Genomic DNA, 24,506 nt, shown 5'->3' on the forward strand with positions numbered 1-24,506 from the left:
AGTCAACGAGTGGATTTTTTATTAGCATGTAAAAATAGAAGCAACATATCAACTTATCGAATGTTTATAAAAAATCAATATGTTCACAATGTCAATCAAAAGATTACAAATGAATTTCTTAACTCTCGATTGATGCAAACAATAAAGAATATTTTTCAATGTATTTTCTGATGCTTCTCAGTTACATAGACGTCGATAATATGCCTTTCCATAAAAGCAGAGTGGCGCAGCGGTAAGCGTGCTGGGCCCATAACCCAGAGGTCGATGGATCGAAACCATCCTCTGCTAACAAGTCTTTTTAATCAATCTTAGCTGGGTTTAAGTTATCGCAGATTTATCGCCGAAGTTTGTTGTGGCTTTGCATAGATATTTTGCAAAAAGTGCTATGGCCTATTTCGCGATAAACACCCAAACTAAGCCTCTGTAGGATTAGCTCAAGTGGGGAGAGCACGTGTTTTGCATGTGAGAAGTAGTGGAATCGATACCCACATTTTCCAAAGCACATATAGGCAACGAGTGGATTTTTTATTAGCATGTAAAAATAGAGGCAACATATCAACTTATCGAATGTTTATAAGAAATCAATATATTCACAATGTCAATCAAAAGATTACAAATGAATTTCTTAACTCTCGATTGATGCAAACAATAAAGAATATTTTTCAATGTATTTTCTGATGCTTCTCAGTTACATAGACGTCGATAATATGCTTTTCCATAAAAGCAGAGTGGCGCAGCGGAAGTGTGATTGTCCCATAACCCAGAGGTCGATGGATCGAAACCATCCTCTGCTAACAAGTCTTTTTCATCAATCTTAACTCGGTTTTAGTTATCGCAGATTTATCGGCTAAGTTTGTTGTGGCTTTGCATAGATATTTTGCAAAAAGTGCTATGGCATATGTCACGAAAAAAAACACCCAAAATAACTTGGCATGGGATTAAATCAAGTGGTAAAGCGTGCGTGTAGCATGCGCGGTAGTGGGATCGATACCCACATTCTCCTAAACACATATGGGCAACTTGTGCATTTTTTATTAGCATCTAAAAATCGATGCAACATATCAAACTATCGAATGCTTAAAAAAATTCAATATAATCACAAGGTCAATCTCAAGGTCAATCAAAATATTACAATTGAATTTTTTAACCCTCTATGGATCCAAACAAACAATAATGTTTTTCAATACCTTTTCCGCTGCTTATCAGTTACATAGTCGTCGAAAGTGCCCTTTCCCATGAAAGCAGAGTGGTGCATTGGAAACGCGCTGGGCGCAAATCCCAGAGTTCGATGCATCGAAACCATCCACTGCTAACAAGTCTTTTTCATCATTCTTCGCTCGGTTTTAGTTATCGCAGATTTATCGGCTAAGTTTGCTCTGGCTTTGCTTAGATATTTTGCAAAAATTGCTATGACCTATTTCGCGATAAACACCCAAAGTAAGCCTCTGTAGGATTAGCTCAAGTGGTAGAGCACCTGTTTTGCATGTGAGAAGTAGTGGAATCGATACCCACATTTTCCAAAGCACATACAGGCAACGAGTGGATTTTTTATTAGCATGTAAAAATAGAGGCAACATATCAACTTATCGAATGTTTATACAACATCAATATGTTCACAATGTCAATCAAAAGATTACAAATGAATTTCTTAACTCTCGATTGATGCAAACAATAAAGAATATTTTTCAATGTATTTTCTGATGCTTCTCAGTTACATAGACGTCGATAATATGCCTTGCCATAAAAGCAGAGTGGCGCAGCGGAAGCGTGCTGGGCCCATAACCCAGAGGTCGATGGATCGAAACCATCCTCTGCTAACAAGTCTTTTTAATCAATCTTAGCTGGGTTTAAGTTATCGCAGATTTATCGCCTAAGTTTGTTGTGGCTTTGCATAGATATTTTGCAAAAAGTGCTATGGCCTATTTCGCGATAAACACCCAAATTAAGCCTCTGTAGGATTAGCTCAAGGGGGACAGCACGTGTTTTGCATGTGAGAAGTAGTGGAATCGATACCCACATTTTCCAAAGCACATATAGGCAACGAGTGGATTTTTTATTAGCATGTAAAAATAGAAGCAACATATCAACTTATCGAATGTTTATAAAAAATCAATATGTTCACAATGTCAATCAAAAGATTACAAATGAATTTCTTAACTCTCGATTGATGCAAACAATAAAGAATATTTTTCAATGTATTTTCTGATGCTTCTCAGTTACATAGACGTCGATAATATGCCTTGCCATAAAAGCAGAGTGGCGCAGCGGAAGCGTGCTGGGCCCATAACCCAGAGGTCGATGGATCGAAACCATCCTCTGCTAACAAGTCTTTTTAATCAATCTTAGCTGGGTTTAAGTTATCGCAGATTTATCGCCGAAGTTTGTTATGGCTTTGCATAGATATTTTGCAAAAAGTGCTATGGCATATGTCACGAAAAAAAACACCCAAAATAACTTGGCATGGGATTAAATCAAGTGGTAAAGCGTGCGTGTAGCATGCGCGGTAGTGGGATCGATACCCACATTCTCCTAAACACATATGGGCAACGTGTGCATTTTTTATTAGCATCTAAAAATCGATGCAACATATCAAACTATCGAATGCTTAAAAAAATTCAATATAATCACAAGGTCAATCTCAAGGTCAATCAAAATATTACAATTGAATTTCTTAACCCTCTATGGATCCAAACAAACAATAATGTTTTTCAATACCTTTTCCGCTGCTTATCAGTTACATAGTCGTCGAAAGTGCCCTTTCCCATGAAAGCAGAGTGGTGCATCGGAAACGTGCTGGGCGCAAATCCTTAGTTCGATGCATCGAAACCATCCACTGCTAACAAGTCTTTTTCATCATTCTTCGCTCGGTTTTAGTTATCGCAGATTTATCGGCTAAGTTTGCTCTGGCTTTGCTTAGATATTTTGCTAAAATTGCTATGGCCTATTTCGCGATAAACACCCAAAGTAAGCCTCTGTAGGATTAGCTCAAGTGGCAGAGCACCTGTTTTGCATGTGAGAAGTAGTGGAATCGATACCCACATTTTCCAAAGCACATACAGTCAACGAGTGGATTTTTTATTAGCATGTAAAAATAGAGGCAACATATCAACTTATCGAATGTTTATAAAAAATCAATATGTTCACAATGTCAATCAAAAGATTACAAATGAATTTCTTAACTCTCGATTGATGCAAACAATAAAGAATATTTTTCAATGTATTTTCTGATGCTTCTCAGTTACATAGACGTCGATAATATGCCTTTCCATAAAAGCAGAGTGGCGCAGCGGAAGCGTGCTGGGCCCAGAACCCAGAGGTCGATGGATCGAAACCATCCTCTGCTAACAAGTCTTTTTAATCAATCTTAGCTGGGTTTAAGTTATCGCAGATTTATCGCCTAAGTTTGTTGTAGCTTTGCATAGATATTTTGCAAAAAGTGCTATTGCCTATTTCGCGATAAACACCCAAACTAAGCCTCTGTAGGATTAGCTCAAGTGGGACAGCACGTGTTTTGCATTTGAGAAGTAGTGGAATCGATACCCACATTTTCCACAGCACATATAGGCAACGAGTGGATTTTTTTATTAGCATGTAAAAATAGAGGCAACATATCAACTTATCGAATGTATGTATAAGAAATCAATATATTCACAATGTCAATCAAAAGATTACAAATGAATTTCTTAACTCTCGATTGATGCAAACAATAAAGAATATTTTTCAATGTATTTTCTGATGCTTCTCAGTTACATAGACGTCGATAATCTCGCTTTTCCATAAAAGCAGAGTGGCGCAGCGGAAGTGTGCTGGGCCCATAACCCAGAAGTCGATGGATCGAAACTATCCTCTGCTAACAAGTCTTTTTCATCAATCTTAGCTCGGTTTTAGTTATCGCAGATTTATCGGTTAAGTTTGTTGTGGCTTTGCATAGATATTTTGCAAAAAGTGCTATGGCCTATTTCGCAATAAACACCCAAACTAAGCCTCTGTAGGATGAGCTCAAGTGGTAAAGCACGTGTTTTGCATGTGAGAAGTAGTGGAATCGATACCCACATTTTCCAAAGCACATATAGGCAACGAGTGGATTTTTTATTAGCATGTAAAAATAGAGGCAACATATCAACTCATCGAATGTTTATAAGAAATCAATATATTCACAATGTCAATCAAAAGATTACAAATGAATTTCTTAACTCTCGATTGATGCAAACAATAAAGAATATTTTTCAATGTATTTTCTGATGCTTCTCAGTTACATAGACGTCGATAATCTCGCTTTCCATAAAAGCAGAGTGGCGCAGCGGAAGCGTGCTGGGCCCATAACCCAGAGGTCGATGGATCGAAACCATCCTCTGCTAACAAGTCTTTTTAATCAATCTTAGCTGGGTTTAAGTTATCGCAGATTTATCGCCGAAGTTTGTTGTGGCTTTGCATAGATATTTTGCAAAAAGTGCTATGGCCTATTTCGCGATAAACACCCAAACTAAGCCTCTGTAGGATTAGCTCAAGTGGGGACAGCACGTGTTTTGCATGTGAGAAGTAGTGGAATCGATACCCACATTTTCCAAAGCACATATAGGCAACGAGTGGATTTTTATTAGCATGTAAAAATAGAAGCAACATATCAACTTATCGAATGTTTATAAGAAATCAATATATTCACAATGTCAATCAAAAGATTACAAATGAATTTCTTAACTCTCGATTGATGCAAACAATAAAGAATATTTTTCAATGTATTTTCTGATGCTTCTCAGTTACATAGACGTCGATAATATGCTTTTCCATAAAAGCAGAGTGGCGCAGCGGAAGTGTGATTGTCCCATAACCCAGAGGTCGATGGATCGAAACCATCCTCTGCTAACAAGTCTTTTTCATCAATCTTAACTCGGTTTTAGTTATCGCAGATTTATCGGCTAAGTTTGTTGTGGCTTTGCATAGATATTTTGCAAAAAGTGCTATGGCATATGTCACGAAAAAAAACACCCAAAATAACTTGGCATGGGATTAAATCAAGTGGTAAAGCGTGCGTGTAGCATGCGCGGTAGTGGGATCGATACCCACATTCTCCTAAACACATATGGGCAACTTGTGCATTTTTTATTAGCATCTAAAAATCGATGCAACATATCAAACTATCGAATGCTTAAAAAAATTCAATATAATCACAAGGTCAATCTCAAGGTCAATCAAAATATTACAATTGAATTTTTTAACCCTCTATGGATCCAAACAAACAATAATGTTTTTCAATACCTTTTCCGCTGCTTATCAGTTACATAGTCGTCGAAAGTGCCCTTTCCCATGAAAGCAGAGTGGTGCATTGGAAACGCGCTGGGCGTAAATCCCAGAGTTCGATGCATCGAAACCATCCACTGCTAACAAGTCTTTTTCATCATTCTTCGCTCGGTTTTAGTTATCGCAGATTTATCGGCTAAGTTTGCTCTGGCTTTGCTTAGATATTTTGCAAAAATTGCTATGACCTATTTCGCGATAAACACCCAAAGTAAGCCTCTGTAGGATTAGCTCAAGTGGTAGAGCACCTGTTTTGCATGTGAGAAGTAGTGGAATCGATACCCACATTTTCCAAAGCACATACAGGCAACGAGTGGATTTTTTATTAGCATGTAAAAATAGAGGCAACATATCAACTTATCGAATGTTTATAAAACATCAATATGTTCACAATGTCAATCAAAAGATTACAAATGAATTTCTTAACTCTCGATTGATGCAAACAATAAAGAATATTTTTCAATGTATTTTCTGATGCTTCTCAGTTACATAGACGTCGATAATATTCTTGCCATAAAAGCAGAGTGGCGCAGCGGAAGCGTGCTGGGCCCATAACCCAGAGGTCGATGGATCGAAACCATCCTCTGCTAACAAGTCTTTTTAATCAATCTTAGCTGGGTTTAAGTTATCGCAGATTTATCGCCTAAGTTTGTTGTGGCTTTGCATAGATATTTTGCAAAAAGTGCTATGGCCTATTTCGCGATAAACACCCAAATTAAGCCTCTGTAGGATTAGCTCAAGGGGGACAGCACGTGTTTTGCATGTGAGAAGTAGTGGAATCGATACCCACATTTTCCAAAGCACATATAGGCAACGAGTGGATTTTTTATTAGCATGTAAAAATAGAAGCAACATATCAACTTATCGAATGTTTATAAAAAATCAATATGTTCACAATGTCAATCAAAAGATTACAAATGAATTTCTTAACTCTCGATTGATGCAAACAATAAAGAATATTTTTCAATGTATTTTCTGATGCTTCTCAGTTACATAGACGTCGATAATATGCCTTGCCATAAAAGCAGAGTGGCGCAGCGGAAGCGTGCTGGGCCCATAACCCAGAGGTCGATGGATCGAAACCATCCTCTGCTAACAAGTCTTTTTAATCAATCTTAGCTGGGTTTAAGTTATCGCAGATTTATCGCCGAAGTTTGTTGTGGCTTTGCATAGATATTTTGCAAAAAGTGCTATGGCATATGTCACGAAAAAAAACACCCAAAATAACTTGGCATGGGATTAAATCAAGTGGTATAAGCGTGCGTGTAGCATGCGCGGTAGTGGGATCGATACCCACATTCTCCTAAACACATATGGGCAACGTGTGCATTTTTTATTAGCATCTAAAAATCGATGCAACATATCAAACTATCGAATGCTTAAAAAAATTCAATATAATCACAAGGTCAATCTCAAGGTCAATCAAAATATTACAATTGAATTTCTTAACCCTCTATGGATCCAAACAAACAATAATGTTTTTCAATACCTTTTCCGCTGCTTATCAGTTACATAGTCGTCGAAAGTGCCCTTTCCCATGAAAGCAGAGTGGTGCATCGGAAACGTGCTGGGCTCAAAGCACAGAGTTCGATGCATCGAAACCATCCACTGCTAACAAGTCTTTTTCATCATTCTTCGCTCGGTTTTAGTTATCGCAGATTTATCGGCTAAGTTTGCTCTGGCTTTGCTTAGATATTTTGCTAAAATTGCTATGGCCTATTTCGCGATAAACACCCAAAGTAAGCCTCTGTAGGATTAGCTCAAGTGGCAGAGCACCTGTTTTGCATGTGAGAAGTAGTGGAATCGATACCCACATTTTCCAAAGCACATACAGTCAACGAGTGGATTTTTTATTAGCATGTAAAAATAGAGGCAACATATCAACTTATCGAATGTTTATAAAAAATCAATATGTTCACAATGTCAATCAAAAGATTACAAATGAATTTCTTAACTCTCGATTGATGCAAACAATAAAGAATATTTTTCAATGTATTTTCTGATGCTTCTCAGTTACATAGACGTCGATAATATGCCTTTCCATAAAAGCAGAGTGGCGCAGCGGAAGCGTGCTGGGCCCATAACCCAGAGGTCGATGGATCGAAACCATCCTCTGCTAACAAGTCTTTTTAATCAATCTTAGCTGGGTTTAAGTTATCGCAGATTTATCGCCTAAGTTTGTTGTAGCTTTGCATAGATATTTTGCAAAAAGTGCTATGGCCTATTTCGCGATAAACACCCAAACTAAGCCTCTGTAGGATTAGCTCAAGTGGGACAGCACGTGTTTTGCATTTGAGAAGTAGTGGAATCGATACCCACATTTTCCACAGCACATATAGGCAACGAGTGGATTTTTTTATTAGCATGTAAAAATAGAGGCAACATATCAACTTATCGAATGTATGTATAAGAAATCAATATATTCACAATGTCAATCAAAAGATTACAAATGAATTTCTTAACTCTCGATTGATGCAAACAATAAAGAATATTTTTCAATGTATTTTCTGATGCTTCTCAGTTACATAGACGTCGATAATCTCGCTTTTCCATAAAAGCAGAGTGGCGCAGCGGAAGTGTGCTGGGCCCATAACCCAGAGGTCGATGGATCGAAACTATCCTCTGCTAACAAGTCTTTTTCATCAATCTTAGCTCGGTTTTAGTTATCGCAGATTTATCGGTTAAGTTTGTTGTGGCTTTGCATAGATATTTTGCAAAAAGTGCTATGGCCTATTTCGCAATAAACACCCAAACTAAGCCTCTGTAGGATGAGCTCAAGTGGTAAAGCACGTGTTTTGCATGTGAGAAGTAGTGGAATCGATACCCACATTTTCCAAAGCACATATAGGCAACGAGTGGATTTTTTATTAGCATGTAAAAATAGAGGCAACATATCAACTCATCGAATGTTTATAAGAAATCAATATATTCACAATGTCAATCAAAAGATTACAAATGAATTTCTTAACTCTCGATTGATGCAAACAATAAAGAATATTTTTCAATGTATTTTCTGATGCTTCTCAGTTACATAGACGTCGATAATCTCGCTTTCCATAAAAGCAGAGTAGCGCAGCGGAAGCGTGCTGGGCCCATAACCCAGAGGTCGATGGATCGAAACCATCCTCTGCTAACAAGTCTGTTTAATCAATCTTAGCTCGGTTTTAGTTATCACAGATTTATCGGCTAAGTTTGTTGTGGCTTTGCATAGATATTTTGCAAAAAGTGCTATGGCCTATTTCGCGATAAACACCCAAACTAAGCCTCTGTAGGATTAGCTCAAGTGGTAAAGCACGTGTTTTGCATATGAGAAGTAGTAGAATCGATGCCAACATTTTCCAAAGCACATATAGGCAACGAGTGGATTTTGTATTAGCATGTAAAAATAGAGGCAACATATCAACTTATCGAATGTTTATAAAAAATCAATATGTTCACAATGTCAATCAAAAGATTAAAAATGAATTTCTTAACTCTCGATTGATGCAAAGAATAAAGAATATTTTTCAATGTATTTTCTGATGCTTCTCAGTTACATAGACGTCGATAGTATGCCTTGCCATAAAAGCAGAGTGGCGCAGCGGAAGCGTGCTGGGCCCATAACCCAGAGGTCGAAGGAGCGAAACCATCCTCTGCTAACAAGTCTTTTTAATCAATCTTAGCTGGGTTTAAGTTATCGCAGATTTATCGCCTAAGTTTGTTGTGGCTTTGCATAGATATTTTGCAAAAAGTGCTATGGCCTATTTCGCGATAAACACCCAAACTAAGCCTCTGTAGGATTAGCTCAAGTGGGACCAGCACGTGTTTTGCATTTGAGAAGTAGTGGAATCGATACCCACATTTTCCAAAGCACATATAGGCAACGAGTGGATTTTTTATAAGCATGTAAAAATAGAGGCAACATATCAACTTATCGAATGTTTATAAAAAATCAAAATATTCACAATGTCAATCAAAAGATTACAAATGAATTTCTTAACTCTCGATTGATGCAAACAATAAAGAATATTTTTCAATGTATTTTCTGATGCTTCTCAGTTACATAGACGTCGATAATATGCCTTGCCATAAAAGCAGAGTGGCGCAGCGGAAGCGTGCTGGGCCCATAACCCAGAGGTCGAAGGAGCGAAACCATCCTCTGCTAACAAGTCTTTTTAATCAATCTTAGCTGGGTTTAAGTTATCGCAGATTTATCGCCTAAGTTTGTTGTGGCTTTGCATAGATATTTTGCAAAAAGTGCTATGGCCTATTTCGCGATAAACACCCAAACTAAGCCTCTGTAGGATTAGCTCAAGTGGGACAGCACGTGTTTTGCATTTGAGAAGTAGTGGAATCGATACCCACATTTTCCAAAGCACATATAGGCAACGAGTGGATTTTTTATAAGCATGTAAAAATAGAGGCAACATATCAACTTATCGAATGTTTATAAAAAATCAAAATATTCACAATGTCAATCAAAAGATTACAAATGAATTTCTTAACTCTCGATTGATGCAAACAATAAAGAATATTTTTCAATGTATTTTCTGATGGTTCTCAGTTACATAGACGTCGATAATATGCCTTTCCATAAAAGCAGAGTGGCGCAGCGGAAGCGTGCTGGGCCCATAACCCAGAGGTCGATGGATCGAAACCATCCTCTGCTAACAAGTCTTTTTAATCAATCTTAGCTGGGTTTAAGTTATCGCAGATTTATCGCCGAAGTTTGTTGTGGCTTTGCATAGATATTTTGCAAAAAGTGCTATGGCCTATTTCGCGATAAACACCCAAACTAAGCCTCTGTAGGATTAGCTCAAGTGGGGACAGCACGTGTTTTGCATGTGAGAAGTAGTGGAATCGATACCCACATTTTCCAAAGCACATATAGGCAACGAGTGGATTTTTTATTAGCATGTAAAAATAGAGGCAACATATCAACTTATCGAATGTTTATAAGAAATCAATATATTCACAATGTCAATCAAAAGATTACAAATGAATTTCTTAACTCTCGATTGATGCAAACAATAAAGAATATTTTTCAATGTATTTTCTGATGGTTCTCAGTTACATAGACGTCGATAATATGCCTTTCCATAAAAGCAGAGTGGCGCAGCGGAAGCGTGCTGGGCCCATAACCCAGAGGTTGATGGATCGAAACCATCCTCTGCTAACAAGTCTTTTTAATCAATCTTAGCTGGGTTTAAGTTATCGCAGATTTATCGCCGAAGTTTGTTGTGGCTTTGCATAGATATTTTGCAAAAAGTGCTATGGACTATTTCGCGATAAACACCCAAACTAAGCCTCTGTAGGATTAGCTCAAGTGGGGACAGCACGTGTTTTGCATGTGAGAAGTAGTGGAATCGATACCCACATTTTCCAAAGCACATATAGGCAACGAGTGGATTTTTTATTAGCATGTAAAAATAGAGGCAACATATCAACTTATCGAATGTTTATAAGAAATCAATATATTCACAATGTCAATCAAAAGATTACAAATGAATTTCTTAACTCTCGATTGATGCAAACAATAAAGAATATTTTTCAATGTATTTTCTGATGCTTTTCAGTTACATAGACGTCGATAATATGCATTTCCATAAAAGCAGAGTGGCGCAGCGGAAGTGTGATTGGCCCATAACCCAGAGATCGATGGATCGAAACCATCCTCTGCTAACAAGTCTTTTTCATCAATCTTATCTCGGTTTTAGTTATCGCAGATTTATCGCCGAAGTTTGTTGTGGCTTTGCATAGATATTTTGCAAAAAGTGCTATGGCATATGTCACGAAAAAAAACACCCAAAATAACTTGGCATGGGATTAAATCAAGTGGTATAAGCGTGCGTGTAGCATGCGCGGTAGTGGGATCGATACCCACATTCTCCTAAACACATATGGGCAACGTGTGCATTTTTTATTAGCATCTAAAAATCGATGCAACATATCAAACTATCGAATGCTTAAAAAAATTCAATATAATCACAAGGTCAATCTCAAGGTCAATCAAAATATTACAATTGAATTTCTTAACCCTCTATGGATCCAAACAAACAATAATGTTTTTCAATACCTTTTCCGCTGCTTATCAGTTACATAGTCGTCGAAAGTGCCCTTTCCCATGAAAGCAGAGTGGTGCATCGGAAACGTGCTGGGCTCAAAGCACAGAGTTCGATGCATCGAAACCATCCACTGCTAACAAGTCTTTTTCATCATTCTTCGCTCGGTTTTAGTTATCGCAGATTTATCGGCTAAGTTTGCTCTGGCTTTGCTTAGATATTTTGCTAAAATTGCTATGGCCTATTTCGCGATAAACACCCAAAGTAAGCCTCTGTAGGATTAGCTCAAGTGGCAGAGCACCTGTTTTGCATGTGAGAAGTAGTGGAATCGATACCCACATTTTCCAAAGCACATACAGTCAACGAGTGGATTTTTTATTAGCATGTAAAAATAGAGGCAACATATCAACTTATCGAATGTTTATAAAAAATCAATATGTTCACAATGTCAATCAAAAGATTACAAATGAATTTCTTAACTCTCGATTGATGCAAACAATAAAGAATATTTTTCAATGTATTTTCTGATGCTTCTCAGTTACATAGACGTCGATAATATGCCTTTCCATAAAAGCAGAGTGGCGCAGCGGAAGCGTGCTGGGCCCATAACCCAGAGGTCGATGGATCGAAACCATCCTCTGCTAACAAGTCTTTTTAATCAATCTTAGCTGGGTTTAAGTTATCGCAGATTTATCGCCTAAGTTTGTTGTAGCTTTGCATAGATATTTTGCAAAAAGTGCTATGGCCTATTTCGCGATAAACACCCAAACTAAGCCTCTGTAGGATTAGCTCAAGTGGGACAGCACGTGTTTTGCATTTGAGAAGTAGTGGAATCGATACCCACATTTTCCACAGCACATATAGGCAACGAGTGGATTTTTTTATTAGCATGTAAAAATAGAGGCAACATATCAACTTATCGAATGTATGTATAAGAAATCAATATATTCACAATGTCAATCAAAAGATTACAAATGAATTTCTTAACTCTCGATTGATGCAAACAATAAAGAATATTTTTCAATGTATTTTCTGATGCTTCTCAGTTACATAGACGTCGATAATCTCGCTTTTCCATAAAAGCAGAGTGGCGCAGCGGAAGTGTGCTGGGCCCATAACCCAGAGGTCGATGGATCGAAACTATCCTCTGCTAACAAGTCTTTTTCATCAATCTTAGCTCGGTTTTAGTTATCGCAGATTTATCGGTTAAGTTTGTTGTGGCTTTGCATAGATATTTTGCAAAAAGTGCTATGGCCTATTTCGCAATAAACACCCAAACTAAGCCTCTGTAGGATGAGCTCAAGTGGTAAAGCACGTGTTTTGCATGTGAGAAGTAGTGGAATCGATACCCACATTTTCCAAAGCACATATAGGCAACGAGTGGATTTTTTATTAGCATGTAAAAATAGAGGCAACATATCAACTCATCGAATGTTTATAAGAAATCAATATATTCACAATGTCAATCAAAAGATTACAAATGAATTTCTTAACTCTCGATTGATGCAAACAATAAAGAATATTTTTCAATGTATTTTCTGATGCTTCTCAGTTACATAGACGTCGATAATCTCGCTTTCCATAAAAGCAGAGTGGCGCAGCGGAAGCGTGCTGGGCCCATAACCCAGAGGTCGATGGATCGAAACCATCCTCTGCTAACAAGTCTGTTTAATCAATCTTAGCTCGGTTTTAGTTATCACAGATTTATCGGCTAAGTTTGTTGTGGCTTTGCATAGATATTTTGCAAAAAGTGCTATGGCCTATTTCGCGATAAACACCCAAACTAAGCCTCTGTAGGATTAGCTCAAGTGGTAAAGCACGTGTTTTGCATATGAGAAGTAGTAGAATCGATGCCAACATTTTCCAAAGCACATATAGGCAACGAGTGGATTTTGTATTAGCATGTAAAAATAGAGGCAACATATCAACTTATCGAATGTTTATAAAAAATCAATATGTTCACAATGTCAATCAAAAGATTAAAAATGAATTTCTTAACTCTCGATTGATGCAAAGAATAAAGAATATTTTTCAATGTATTTTCTGATGCTTCTCAGTTACATAGACGTCGATAGTATGCCTTGCCATAAAAGCAGAGTGGCGCAGCGGAAGCGTGCTGGGCCCATAACCCAGAGGTCGAAGGAGCGAAACCATCCTCTGCTAACAAGTCTTTTTAATCAATCTTAGCTGGGTTTAAGTTATCGCAGATTTATCGCCTAAGTTTGTTGTGGCTTTGCATAGATATTTTGCAAAAAGTGCTATGGCCTATTTCGCGATAAACACCCAAACTAAGCCTCTGTAGGATTAGCTCAAGTGGGACCAGCACGTGTTTTGCATTTGAGAAGTAGTGGAATCGATACCCACATTTTCCAAAGCACATATAGGCAACGAGTGGATTTTTTATAAGCATGTAAAAATAGAGGCAACATATCAACTTATCGAATGTTTATAAAAAATCAAAATATTCACAATGTCAATCAAAAGATTACAAATGAATTTCTTAACTCTCGATTGATGCAAACAATAAAGAATATTTTTCAATGTATTTTCTGATGCTTCTCAGTTACATAGACGTCGATAATATGCCTTGCCATAAAAGCAGAGTGGCGCAGCGGAAGCGTGCTGGGCCCATAACCCAGAGGTCGAAGGAGCGAAACCATCCTCTGCTAACAAGTCTTTTTAATCAATCTTAGCTGGGTTTAAGTTATCGCAGATTTATCGCCTAAGTTTGTTGTGGCTTTGCATAGATATTTTGCAAAAAGTGCTATGGCCTATTTCGCGATAAACACCCAAACTAAGCCTCTGTAGGATTAGCTCAAGTGGGACAGCACGTGTTTTGCATTTGAGAAGTAGTGGAATCGATACCCACATTTTCCAAAGCACATATAGGCAACGAGTGGATTTTTTATAAGCATGTAAAAATAGAGGCAACATATCAACTTATCGAATGTTTATAAAAAATCAAAATATTCACAATGTCAATCAAAAGATTACAAATGAATTTCTTAACTCTCGATTGATGCAAACAATAAAGAATATTTTTCAATGTATTTTCTGATGGTTCTCAGTTACATAGACGTCGATAATATGCCTTTCCATAAAAGCAGAGTGGCGCAGCGGAAGCGTGCTGGGCCCATAACCCAGAGGTCGATGGATCGAAACCATCCTCTGCTAACAAGTCTTTTTAATCAATCTTAGCTGGGTTTAAGTTATCGCAGATTTATCGCCGAAGTTTGTTGTGGCTTTGCATAGATATTTTGCAAAAAGTGCTATGGCCTATTTCGCGATAAACACCCAAACTAAGCCTCTGTAGGATTAGCTCAAGTGGGGACAGCACGTGTTTTGCATGTGAGAAGTAGTGGAATCGATACCCACATTTTCCAAAGCACATATAGGCAACGAGTGGATTTTTTATTAGCATGTAAAAATAGAGGCAACATATCAACTTATCGAATGTTTATAAGAAATCAATATATTCACAATGTCAATCAAAAGATTACAAATGAATTTCTTAACTCTCGATTGATGCAAACAATAAAGAATATTTTTCAATGTATTTTCTGATGGTTCTCAGTTACATAGACGTCGATAATATGCCTTTCCATAAAAGCAGAGTGGCGCAGCGGAAGCGTGCTGGGCCCATAACCCAGAGGTTGATGGATCGAAACCATCCTCTGCTAACAAGTCTTTTTAATCAATCTTAGCTGGGTTTAAGTTATCGCAGATTTATCGCCGAAGTTTGTTGTGGCTTTGCATAGATATTTTGCAAAAAGTGCTATGGACTATTTCGCGATAAACACCCAAACTAAGCCTCTGTAGGATTAGCTCAAGTGGGGACAGCACGTGTTTTGCATGTGAGAAGTAGTGGAATCGATACCCACATTTTCCAAAGCACATATAGGCAACGAGTGGATTTTTTATTAGCATGTAAAAATAGAGGCAACATATCAACTTATCGAATGTTTATAAGAAATCAATATATTCACAATGTCAATCAAAAGATTACAAATGAATTTCTTAACTCTCGATTGATGCAAACAATAAAGAATATTTTTCAATGTATTTTCTGATGCTTTTCAGTTACATAGACGTCGATAATATGCATTTCCATAAAAGCAGAGTGGCGCAGCGGAAGTGTGATTGGCCCATAACCCAGAGATCGATGGATCGAAACCATCCTCTGCTAACAAGTCTTTTTCATCAATCTTATCTCGGTTTTAGTTATCGCAGATTTATCGGCTAAGTTTGTTGTGGCTTTGCATAGATATTTTGCAAAAAGTGCTATGGCATATGTCACGAAAAAAAAACCCAAAATAACTTGGCATGGGATTAAATCAAGTGGTAAAGCGTGCGTGTAGCATGCGCGGTAGTGGGATCGATACCCACATTCTCCTAAACACATATGGGCAACTTGTGCATTTTTTATTAGCATCTAAAAATCGATGCAACATATCAAACTATCGAATGCTTAAAAAAATTCAATATAATCACAAGGTCAATCTCAAGGTCAATCAAAATATTACAATTGAATTTCTTAACCCTCTATGGATCCAAACAAACAATAATGTTTTTCAATACCTTTTCCGCTGCTTATCAGTTACATAGTCGTCGAAAGTGCCCTTTCCCATGAAAGCAGAGTGGTGCATCGGAAACGTGCTGGGCGCAAAGCCCAGAGTTCGATGCATCGAAACCATCCACTGCTAACAAGTCTTTTTCATCATTCTTCGCTCGGTTTTAGTTATCGCAGATTTATCGGCTAAGTTTGCTATGGCTTTGCTTAGATATTTTGCAAAATTTGCTATTGCCTATTTCGCGATAAACACCCAAAGTAAGCCTCTGTAGGATTAGCTCAAGTGGTAGAGCACCTGTTTTGCATGTGAGAAGTAGTGGAATCGATACCCACATTTTCCAAAGCACGTACAGGCAACGAGTGGATTTTTTATTAGCATGTAAAAATAGAGGCAACATATCAACTTATCGAATGTTTATAAAACATCAATATGTTCACAATGTCAATCAAAAGATTACAAATGAATTTCTTAACTGCCCGATTGATGCAAACAATAAAGAATATTTTTCAATGTATTTTCTGATGCTTCTCAGTTACATAGACGTCGATAATATGCCTTGCCATAAAAGCAGAGTGGCGCAGCGGAAGCGTGCTGGGCCCATAACCCAGAGGTCGATGGATCGAAACCATCCTCTGCTAACAAGTCTTTTTAATCAATCTTAGCTGGGTTTAAGTTATCGCAGATTTATCGCCGAAGTTTGTTGTGGCTTTGCATAGATATTTTGCAAAAAGTGCTATGGCCTATTTCGCGATAAACACCCAAATTAAGCCTATGTAGGATTAGCTCAAGGGGGACAGCACGTGTTTTGCATGTGAGAAGTAGTGGAATCGATACCCACATTTTCCAAAGCACATATAGGCAACGAGTGGATTTTTATTAGCATGTAAAAATAGAAGCAACATATCAACTTATCGAATGTTTATAAAAAATCAATATGTTCACAATGTCAATCAAAAGATTACAAATGAATTTCTTAACTCTCGATTTATGCAAACAATAAAGAATATTTTTCAATGTATTTTCTGATGCTTCTCAGTTACATAGACGTCGATAATATGCCTTGCCATAAAAGCAGAGTGGCGCAGCGGAAGCGTGCTGGGCCCATAACCCATAGGTCGATGGATCGAAACCATCCTCTGCTAACAAGTCTTTTAATCAATCTTAGCTGGGTTTAAGTTATCGCAGATTTATCGGCTAAGTTTGTTGTGGCTTTGCATAGATATTTTGCAAAAAGTGCTATGGCATATGTCACGAAAAAAAACACCCAAAATAACTTGGCATGGGATTAAATCAAGTGGTAAAGCGTGCGTGTAGCATGCGCGGTAGTGGGATCGATACCCACATTCTCCTAAACACATATGGGCAACGTGTGCATTTTTTATTAGCATCTAAAAATCGATGCAACATATCAAACTATCGAATGCTTAAAAAATTTCAATATAATCACAAGGTCAATCTCAAGGTCAATCAAAATATTACAATTGAATTTCTTAACCCTCTATGGATCCAAACAAACAATAATGTTTTTCAATACCTTTTCCGCTGCTTATCAGTTACATTGTCGTCGAAAGTGCCCTTTCCCATGAAAGCAGAGTGGTGCATCGGAAACGTGCTGGGCGCAAATCCCAGAGGTCGATGGATCGAAACCATCCTCTGCTAACAAGTCTTTTTAATCAATCTTAGCTGGGTTTAAGTTATCGCAGATTTATCGCCTAAGTTTGTTGTGGCTTTGCATAGATATTTTGCAAAAAGTGCTATGGCCTATTTCGCGATAAACACCCAAACTAAGCCTCTGTAGGATTAGCTCAAGTGGGACAGCACGTGTTTTGCATTTGAGAAGTAGTGGAATCGATACCCACATTTTCCACAGCACATATAGGCAACGAGTGGATTTTTTTATTAGCATGTAAAAATAGAGGCAACATATCAACTTATCGAATGTTTATAAGAAATCAATATATTCACAATGTCAATCAAAAGATTACAAATGAATTTCTTAACTCTCGATTGATGCAAACAATAAAGAATATTTTTCAATGTATTTTCTGATGCTTCTCAGTTACATAGACGTCGATAATCTCGCTTTTCCATAAAAGCAGAGTGGCGCAGCGGAAGTGTGCTGGGCCCATAAACCCAGAGGTCTGATGGATCGAAACTATCCTCTGCTAACAAGTCTTTTTCATCAATCTTAGCTCGGTTTTAGTTATCGCAGATTTATCGGTTAAGTTTGTTGTGGCTTTGCATAGATATTTTGCAAAAAGTGCTATGGCCTATTTCGCAATAAACACCCAAACTAAGCCTCTGTAGGATGAGCTCAAGTGGTAAAGCACGTGTTTTGCATGTGAGAAGTAGTGGAATCGATACCCACATTTTCCAAAGCACATATAGGCAACGAGTGGATTTTTTATTAGCATGTAAAAATAGAGGCAACATATCAACTCATCGAATGTTTATAAGAAATCAATATATTCACAATGTCAATCAAAAGATTACAAATGAATTTCTTAACTCTCGATTGATGCAAACAATAAAGAATATTTTTCAATGTATTTTCTGATGCTTCTCAGTTACATAGACGTCGATAATCTCGCTTTCCATAAAAGCAGAGTGGCGCAGCGGAAGCGTGCTGGGCCCATAACCCAGAGGTCGATGGATCGAAACCATCCTCTGCTAACAAGTATGTTTAATCAATCTTAGCTCGGTTTTAGTTATCACAGATTTATCGGCTAAGTTTGTTGTGGCTTTGCATAGATATTTTGCAAAAAGTGCTATGGCATATGTCACGAAAAAAAACACCCAAAATAACTTGGCATGGGATTAAATCAAGTGGTAAAGCGTGCGTGTAGCATGCGCGGTAGTGGGATCGATACCCACATTCTCCTAAACACATATGGGCAACGTGTGCATTTTTTATTAGCATCTAAAAATCGATGCAACATATCAAACTATCGAATGCTTAAAAAATTTCAATATAATCACAAGGTCAATCTCAAGGTCAATCAAAATATTACAATTGAATTTCTTAACCCTCTATGGATCCAAACAAACAATAATGTTTTTCAATACCTTTTCCGCTGCTTATCAGTTACATAGTCGTCGAAAGTGCCCTTTCCCATGAAAGCAGAGTGGTGCATCGGAAACGTGCTGGGCGCAAATCCCAGAGGTCGATGGATCGAAACCATCCTCTGCTAACAAGTCTTTTTAATCAATCTTAGCTGGGTTTAAGTTATCGCAGATTTATCGCCTAAGTTTGTTGTGGCTTTGCATAGATATTTTGCAAAAAGTGCTATGGCCTATTTCGCGATAAACACCCAAACTAAGCCTCTGTAGGATTAGCTCAAGTGGGACAGCACGTGTTTTGCATTTGAGAAGTAGTGGAATCGATACCCACATTTTCCACAGCACATATAGGCAACGAGTGGATTTTTTTATTAGCATGTAAAAATAGAGGCAACATATCAACTTATCGAATGTTTATAAGAAATCAATATATTCACAATGTCAATCAAAAGATTACAAATGAATTTCTTAACTCTCGATTGATGCAAACAATAAAGAATATTTTTCAATGTATTTTCTGATGCTTCTCAGTTACATAGACGTCGATAATCTCGCTTTCCATAAAAGCAGAGTGGCGCAGCGGAAGCGTGCTGGGCCCATAACCCAGAGGTCGATGGATCGAAACCATCCTCTGCTAACAAGTATGTTTAATCAATCTTAGCTCGGTTTTAGTTATCACAGATTTATCGGCTAAGTTTGTTGTGGCTTTGCATAGATATTTTGCAAAAAGTGCTATGGCCTATTTCGCGATAAACACCCAAACTAAGCCTCTGTAGGATTAGCTCAAGTGGTAAAGCACGTGTTTTGCATATGAGAAGTAGTAGAATCGATGCCAACATTTTCCAAAGCACATATAGGCAACGAGTGGATTTTTTATTTGCATGTAAAAATAGAGGCAACATATCAACTTATCGAATGTTTATAAAAAATCAATATGTTCACAATGTCAATCAAAAGATTAAAAATGAATTTCTTAACTCTCGATTGATGCAAACAATAAAGAATATTTTTCAATGTATTTTCTGATGCTTCTCAGTTACATAGACGTCGATAGTATGCCTTGCCATAAAAGCAGAGTGGCGCAGCGGAAGCGTGCTGGGCCCATAACCCAGAGGTCGAAGGAGCGAAACCATCCTCTGCTAACAAGTCTTTTTAATCAATCTTAGCTGGGTTTAAGTTATCGCAGATTTATCGCCTAAGTTTGTTGTGGCTTTGCATAGATATTTTGCAAAAAGTGCTATGGCCTATTTCGCGATAAACACCCAAACTAAGCCTCTGTAGGATTAGCTCAAGTGGGACCAGCACGTGTTTTGCATTTGAGAAGTAGTGGAATCGATACCCACATTTTCCAAAGCACATATAGGCAACGAGTGGATTTTTTATAAGCATGTAAAAATAGAGGCAACATATCAACTTATCGAATGTTTATAAAAAATCAAAATATTCACAATGTCAATCAAAAGATTACAAATGAATTTCTTAACTCTCGATTGATGCAAACAATAAAGAATATTTTTCAATGTATTTTCTGATGGTTCTCAGTTACATAGACGTCGATAATATGCCTTTCCATAAAAGCAGAGTGGCGCAGCGGAAGCGTGCTGGGCCCATAACCCAGAGGTCGATGGATCGAAACCATCCTCTGCTAACAAGTCTTTTTAATCAATCTTAGCTGGGTTTAAGTTATCGCAGATTTATCGCCGAAGTTTGTTGTGGCTTTGCATAGATATTTTGCAAAAAGTGCTATGGCCTATTTCGCGATAAACACCCAAATTAAGCCGCTGTAGGATTAGCTCAAGGGGGACAGCACGTGTTTTGCATGTGAGAAGTAGTGGTATCGATACTCACATTTTCCAAAGCACATATAGGCAACGAGTGGATTTTTTATTAGCATGTAAAAATAGAGGCAACAGATCAACTTATCGAATGTTTATAAAAAATCAATATATGCACAATGTCAATCAAAAGATTACAAATTAATTTCTTAACTCTCGATTGATGCAAACAATAAAGAATATTTTCAATGTATTTTCTGATGCTTCTCAGTTACATAGACGTCGATAATATGCCTTGCCATAAAAGCAGAGTGGCGCAGCGGAAGCGTGCTGGGCCCATAACCCAGAGGTCGAAGGAGCGAAACCATCCTCTGCTAACAAGTCTTTTTAATCAATCTTAGCTGGGTTTAAGTTATCGCAGATTTATCGCCTAAGTTTGTTGTGGCTTTGCATAGATATTTTGCAAAAAGTGCTATGGCCTATTTCGCGATAAACACCCAAACTAAGCCTCTGTAGGATTAGCTCAAGTGGGACAGCACGTGTTTTGCATTTGAGAAGTAGTGGAATCGATACCCACATTTTCCAAAGCACATATAGGCAACGAGTGGATTTTTTATAAGCATGTAAAAATAGAGGCAACATATCAACTTATCGAATGTTTATAAAAAATCAAAATATTCACAATGTCAATCAAAAGATTACAAATGAATTTCTTAACTCTCGATTGATGCAAACAATAAAGAATATTTTTCAATGTATTTTCTGATGGTTCTCAGTTACATAGACGTCGATAATATGCCTTTCCATAAAAGCAGAGTGGCGCAGCGGAAGCGTGCTGGGCCCATAACCCAGAGGTCGATGGATCGAAACCATCCTCTGCTAACAAGTCTTTTTAATCAATCTTAGCTGGGTTTAAGTTATCGCAGATTTATCGCCGAAGTTTGTTGTGGCTTTGCATAGATATTTTGCAAAAAGTGCTATGGCCTATTTCGCGATAAACACCCAAATTAAGCCGCTGTAGGATTAGCTCAAGGGGGACAGCACGTGTTTTGCATGTGAGAAGTAGTGGTATCGATACTCACATTTTCCAAAGCACATATAGGCAACGAGTGGATTTTTTATTAGCATGTAAAAATAGAGGCAACATATCAACTTATCGAATGTTTATAAAAAATCAATATATGCACAATGTCAATCAAAAGATTACAAATTAATTTCTTAACTCTCGATTGATGCAAACAATAAAGAATATTTTCAATGTATTTTCTGATGCTTCTCAGTTACATAGACGTCGATAATATACCTTTCCATAAACGCAGCGGAAGCGTTTTGGGCCCATAACCCAGAGGTCGATGGATCGAAACCATCCTCTGCTAACAAGTCTGTTCAATCAATCTTAGCTCGGTTTTAGTTATCGCAGATTTATCGGCTAAGTTTGTTGTGGCTTTGCATAGATGTTTTGCAAAAAGTGCTATGGCCTATTTCGCGATAAACACCCAAACTAAGCCTCTGTAGGATTAGCTCAAGTGGTAAAGCACGTGTTTTGCATGTGAGAAGTAGTGGAATCGATACCCACATTTTCCAAAGCACATATAGGCAACGAGTGGATTTTTTATTAGCATGTAAAAATAGAAGCAACATATCAACTTATCGAATGTTTATAAAAAATCAATATGTTCACAATGTCAATCAAAAGATTACAAATTAATTTCTTAACTCTCGATTGATGCAAACAATAAAGAATATTTTTCAATGTATTTTCTGATGCTTCTCAGTTACATAGACGTCGATAATATGCCTTGCCATAAAAGCAGAGTGGCGCAGCGGAAGCGTGCTGGGCCCATAACCCAGAGGTCGAAGGAGCGAAACCATCCTCTGCTAACAAGTCTTTTTAATCAATCTTAGCTGGGTTTAAGTTATCGCAGATTTATCGCCTAAGTTTGTTGTGGCTTTGCATAGATATTTTGCAAAAAGTGCTATGGCCTATTTCGCGATAAACACCCAAACTAAGCCTCTGTAGGATTAGCTCAAGTGGGACAGCACGTGTTTTGCATTTGAGAAGTAGTGGAATCGATACCCACATTTTCCAAAGCACATATAGGCAACGAGTGGATTTTTTATAAGCATGTAAAAATAGAGGCAACATATCAACTTATCGAATGTTTATAAAAAATCAAAATATTCACAATGTCAATCAAAAGATTACAAATGAATTTCTTAACTCTCGATTGATGCAAACAATAAAGAATATTTTTCAATGTATTTTCTGATGGTTCTCAGTTACATAGACGTCGATAATATGCCTTTCCATAAAAGCAGAGTGGCGCAGCGGAAGCGTGCTGGGCCCATAACCCAGAGGTCGATGGATCGAAACCATCCTCTGCTAACAAGTCTTTTTAATCAATCTTAGCTGGGTTTAAGTTATCGCAGATTTATCGCCGAAGTTTGTTGTGGCTTTGCATAGATATTTTGCAAAAAGTGCTATGGCCTATTTCGCGATAAACACCCAAACTAAGCCTCTGTAGCATTAGCTCAAGTGGGGACAGCACGTGTTTTGCATGTGAGAAGTAGTGGAATCGATACCCACATTTTCCAAAGCACATATAGGCAACGAGTGGATTTTTTATTAGCATGTAAAAATAGAGGCAACATATCAACTTATCGAATGTTTATAAGAAATCAATATATTCACAATGTCAATCAAAAGATTACAAATGAATTTCTTAACTCTCGATTGATGCAAACAATAAAGAATATTTTTCAATGTATTTTCTGATGGTTCTCAGTTACATAGACGTCGATAATATGCCTTTCCATAAAAGCAGAGTGGCGCATCGGAAGCGTGCTGGGCCCATAACCCAGAGGTCGATGGATCGAAACCATCCTCTGCTAACAAGTCTTTTTAATCAATCTTAGCTGGGTTTAAGTTATCGCAGATTTATCGCCGAAGTTTGTTGTGGCTTTGCATAGATATTTTGCAAAAAGTGCTATGGACTATTTCGCGATAAACACCCAAACTAAGCCTCTGTAGGATTAGCTCAAGTGGGGACAGCACGTGTTTTGCATGTGAGAAGTAGTGGAATCGATACCCACATTTTCCAAAGCACATATAGGCAACGAGTGGATTTTTTATTAGCATGTAAAAATAGAGGCAACATATCAACTTATCGAATGTTTATAAGAAATCAATATATTCACAATGTCAATCAAAAGATTACAAATGAATTTCTTAACTCTCGATTGATGGAAACAATAAAGAATATTTTTCAATGTATTTTCTGATGCTTTTCAGTTACATAGACGTCGATAATATGCATTTCCATAAAAGCAGAGTGGCGCAGCGGAAGTGTGATTGGCCCATAACCCAGAGGTCGATGGATCGAAACCATCCTCTGCTAACAAGTCTTTTTCATCAATCTTAACTCGGTTTTAGTTATCGCAGATTTATCGGCTAAGTTTGTTGTGGCTTTGCATAGATATTTTGCAAAAAGTGCTATGGCATATGTCACGAAAAAAAAACCCAAAATAACTTGGCATGGGATTAAATCAAGTGGTAAAGCGTGCGTGTAGCATGCGCGGTAGTGGGATCGATACCCACATTCTCCTAAACACATATGGGCAACTTGTGCATTTTTTATTAGCATCTAAAAATCGATGCAACATATCAAACTATCGAATGCTTAAAAAAATTCAATATAATCACAAGGTCAATCTCAAGGTCAATCAAAATATTACAATTGAATTTCTTAACCCTCTATGGATCC

The 24,506-nt window shown here is 37.5% G+C and overlaps 17 non-coding genes across 17 annotated transcripts; all 17 read left to right on the forward strand.

Moving 5' to 3' along the window:
- The first annotated feature begins 215 nt into the window (after window positions 1–215).
- TRNAM-CAU (transfer RNA methionine (anticodon CAU)) lies at window positions 216–288 on the forward strand. Its single transcript has one exon. It is a non-coding gene; the product is annotated as a tRNA-Met (tRNA).
- Window positions 289–1,745: 1,457 nt separating this feature from the next.
- TRNAM-CAU (transfer RNA methionine (anticodon CAU)) lies at window positions 1,746–1,817 on the forward strand. The gene has a single exon. It is a non-coding gene; the product is annotated as a tRNA-Met (tRNA).
- A 433-nt stretch (window positions 1,818–2,250) lies between these two features.
- On the forward strand, window positions 2,251–2,322 carry TRNAM-CAU (transfer RNA methionine (anticodon CAU)). The gene has a single exon. It is a non-coding gene; the product is annotated as a tRNA-Met (tRNA).
- Window positions 2,323–4,286: 1,964 nt separating this feature from the next.
- Window positions 4,287–4,358, forward strand: TRNAM-CAU (transfer RNA methionine (anticodon CAU)). Its single transcript has one exon. It is a non-coding gene; the product is annotated as a tRNA-Met (tRNA).
- A 1,455-nt stretch (window positions 4,359–5,813) lies between these two features.
- Window positions 5,814–5,885, forward strand: TRNAM-CAU (transfer RNA methionine (anticodon CAU)). The gene has a single exon. It is a non-coding gene; the product is annotated as a tRNA-Met (tRNA).
- Window positions 5,886–6,318: 433 nt separating this feature from the next.
- On the forward strand, window positions 6,319–6,390 carry TRNAM-CAU (transfer RNA methionine (anticodon CAU)). The gene has a single exon. It is a non-coding gene; the product is annotated as a tRNA-Met (tRNA).
- Window positions 6,391–7,342: 952 nt separating this feature from the next.
- TRNAM-CAU (transfer RNA methionine (anticodon CAU)) lies at window positions 7,343–7,414 on the forward strand. Its single transcript has one exon. It is a non-coding gene; the product is annotated as a tRNA-Met (tRNA).
- Window positions 7,415–9,872: 2,458 nt separating this feature from the next.
- On the forward strand, window positions 9,873–9,944 carry TRNAM-CAU (transfer RNA methionine (anticodon CAU)). Its single transcript has one exon. It is a non-coding gene; the product is annotated as a tRNA-Met (tRNA).
- A 1,964-nt stretch (window positions 9,945–11,908) lies between these two features.
- Window positions 11,909–11,980, forward strand: TRNAM-CAU (transfer RNA methionine (anticodon CAU)). The gene has a single exon. It is a non-coding gene; the product is annotated as a tRNA-Met (tRNA).
- Window positions 11,981–12,922: 942 nt separating this feature from the next.
- Window positions 12,923–12,994, forward strand: TRNAM-CAU (transfer RNA methionine (anticodon CAU)). Its single transcript has one exon. It is a non-coding gene; the product is annotated as a tRNA-Met (tRNA).
- Window positions 12,995–14,438: 1,444 nt separating this feature from the next.
- TRNAM-CAU (transfer RNA methionine (anticodon CAU)) lies at window positions 14,439–14,510 on the forward strand. Its single transcript has one exon. It is a non-coding gene; the product is annotated as a tRNA-Met (tRNA).
- Window positions 14,511–16,473: 1,963 nt separating this feature from the next.
- On the forward strand, window positions 16,474–16,545 carry TRNAM-CAU (transfer RNA methionine (anticodon CAU)). The gene has a single exon. It is a non-coding gene; the product is annotated as a tRNA-Met (tRNA).
- A 1,963-nt stretch (window positions 16,546–18,508) lies between these two features.
- On the forward strand, window positions 18,509–18,580 carry TRNAM-CAU (transfer RNA methionine (anticodon CAU)). Its single transcript has one exon. It is a non-coding gene; the product is annotated as a tRNA-Met (tRNA).
- A 952-nt stretch (window positions 18,581–19,532) lies between these two features.
- Window positions 19,533–19,604, forward strand: TRNAM-CAU (transfer RNA methionine (anticodon CAU)). The gene has a single exon. It is a non-coding gene; the product is annotated as a tRNA-Met (tRNA).
- A 939-nt stretch (window positions 19,605–20,543) lies between these two features.
- TRNAM-CAU (transfer RNA methionine (anticodon CAU)) lies at window positions 20,544–20,615 on the forward strand. The gene has a single exon. It is a non-coding gene; the product is annotated as a tRNA-Met (tRNA).
- Window positions 20,616–21,552: 937 nt separating this feature from the next.
- On the forward strand, window positions 21,553–21,624 carry TRNAM-CAU (transfer RNA methionine (anticodon CAU)). Its single transcript has one exon. It is a non-coding gene; the product is annotated as a tRNA-Met (tRNA).
- Window positions 21,625–23,056: 1,432 nt separating this feature from the next.
- On the forward strand, window positions 23,057–23,128 carry TRNAM-CAU (transfer RNA methionine (anticodon CAU)). Its single transcript has one exon. It is a non-coding gene; the product is annotated as a tRNA-Met (tRNA).
- Window positions 23,129–24,506: the final 1,378 nt, after the last annotated feature.

Source organism: Petromyzon marinus, chromosome 24 (genome assembly GCF_048934315.1).
Source record: "Petromyzon marinus isolate PM22_M1 ecotype Great Lakes invasive population chromosome 24, UKy_Petmar_22M1.pri1.0, whole genome shotgun sequence".
NCBI classification, from domain to species: domain Eukaryota; kingdom Metazoa; phylum Chordata; class Hyperoartia; order Petromyzontiformes; family Petromyzontidae; genus Petromyzon; species Petromyzon marinus.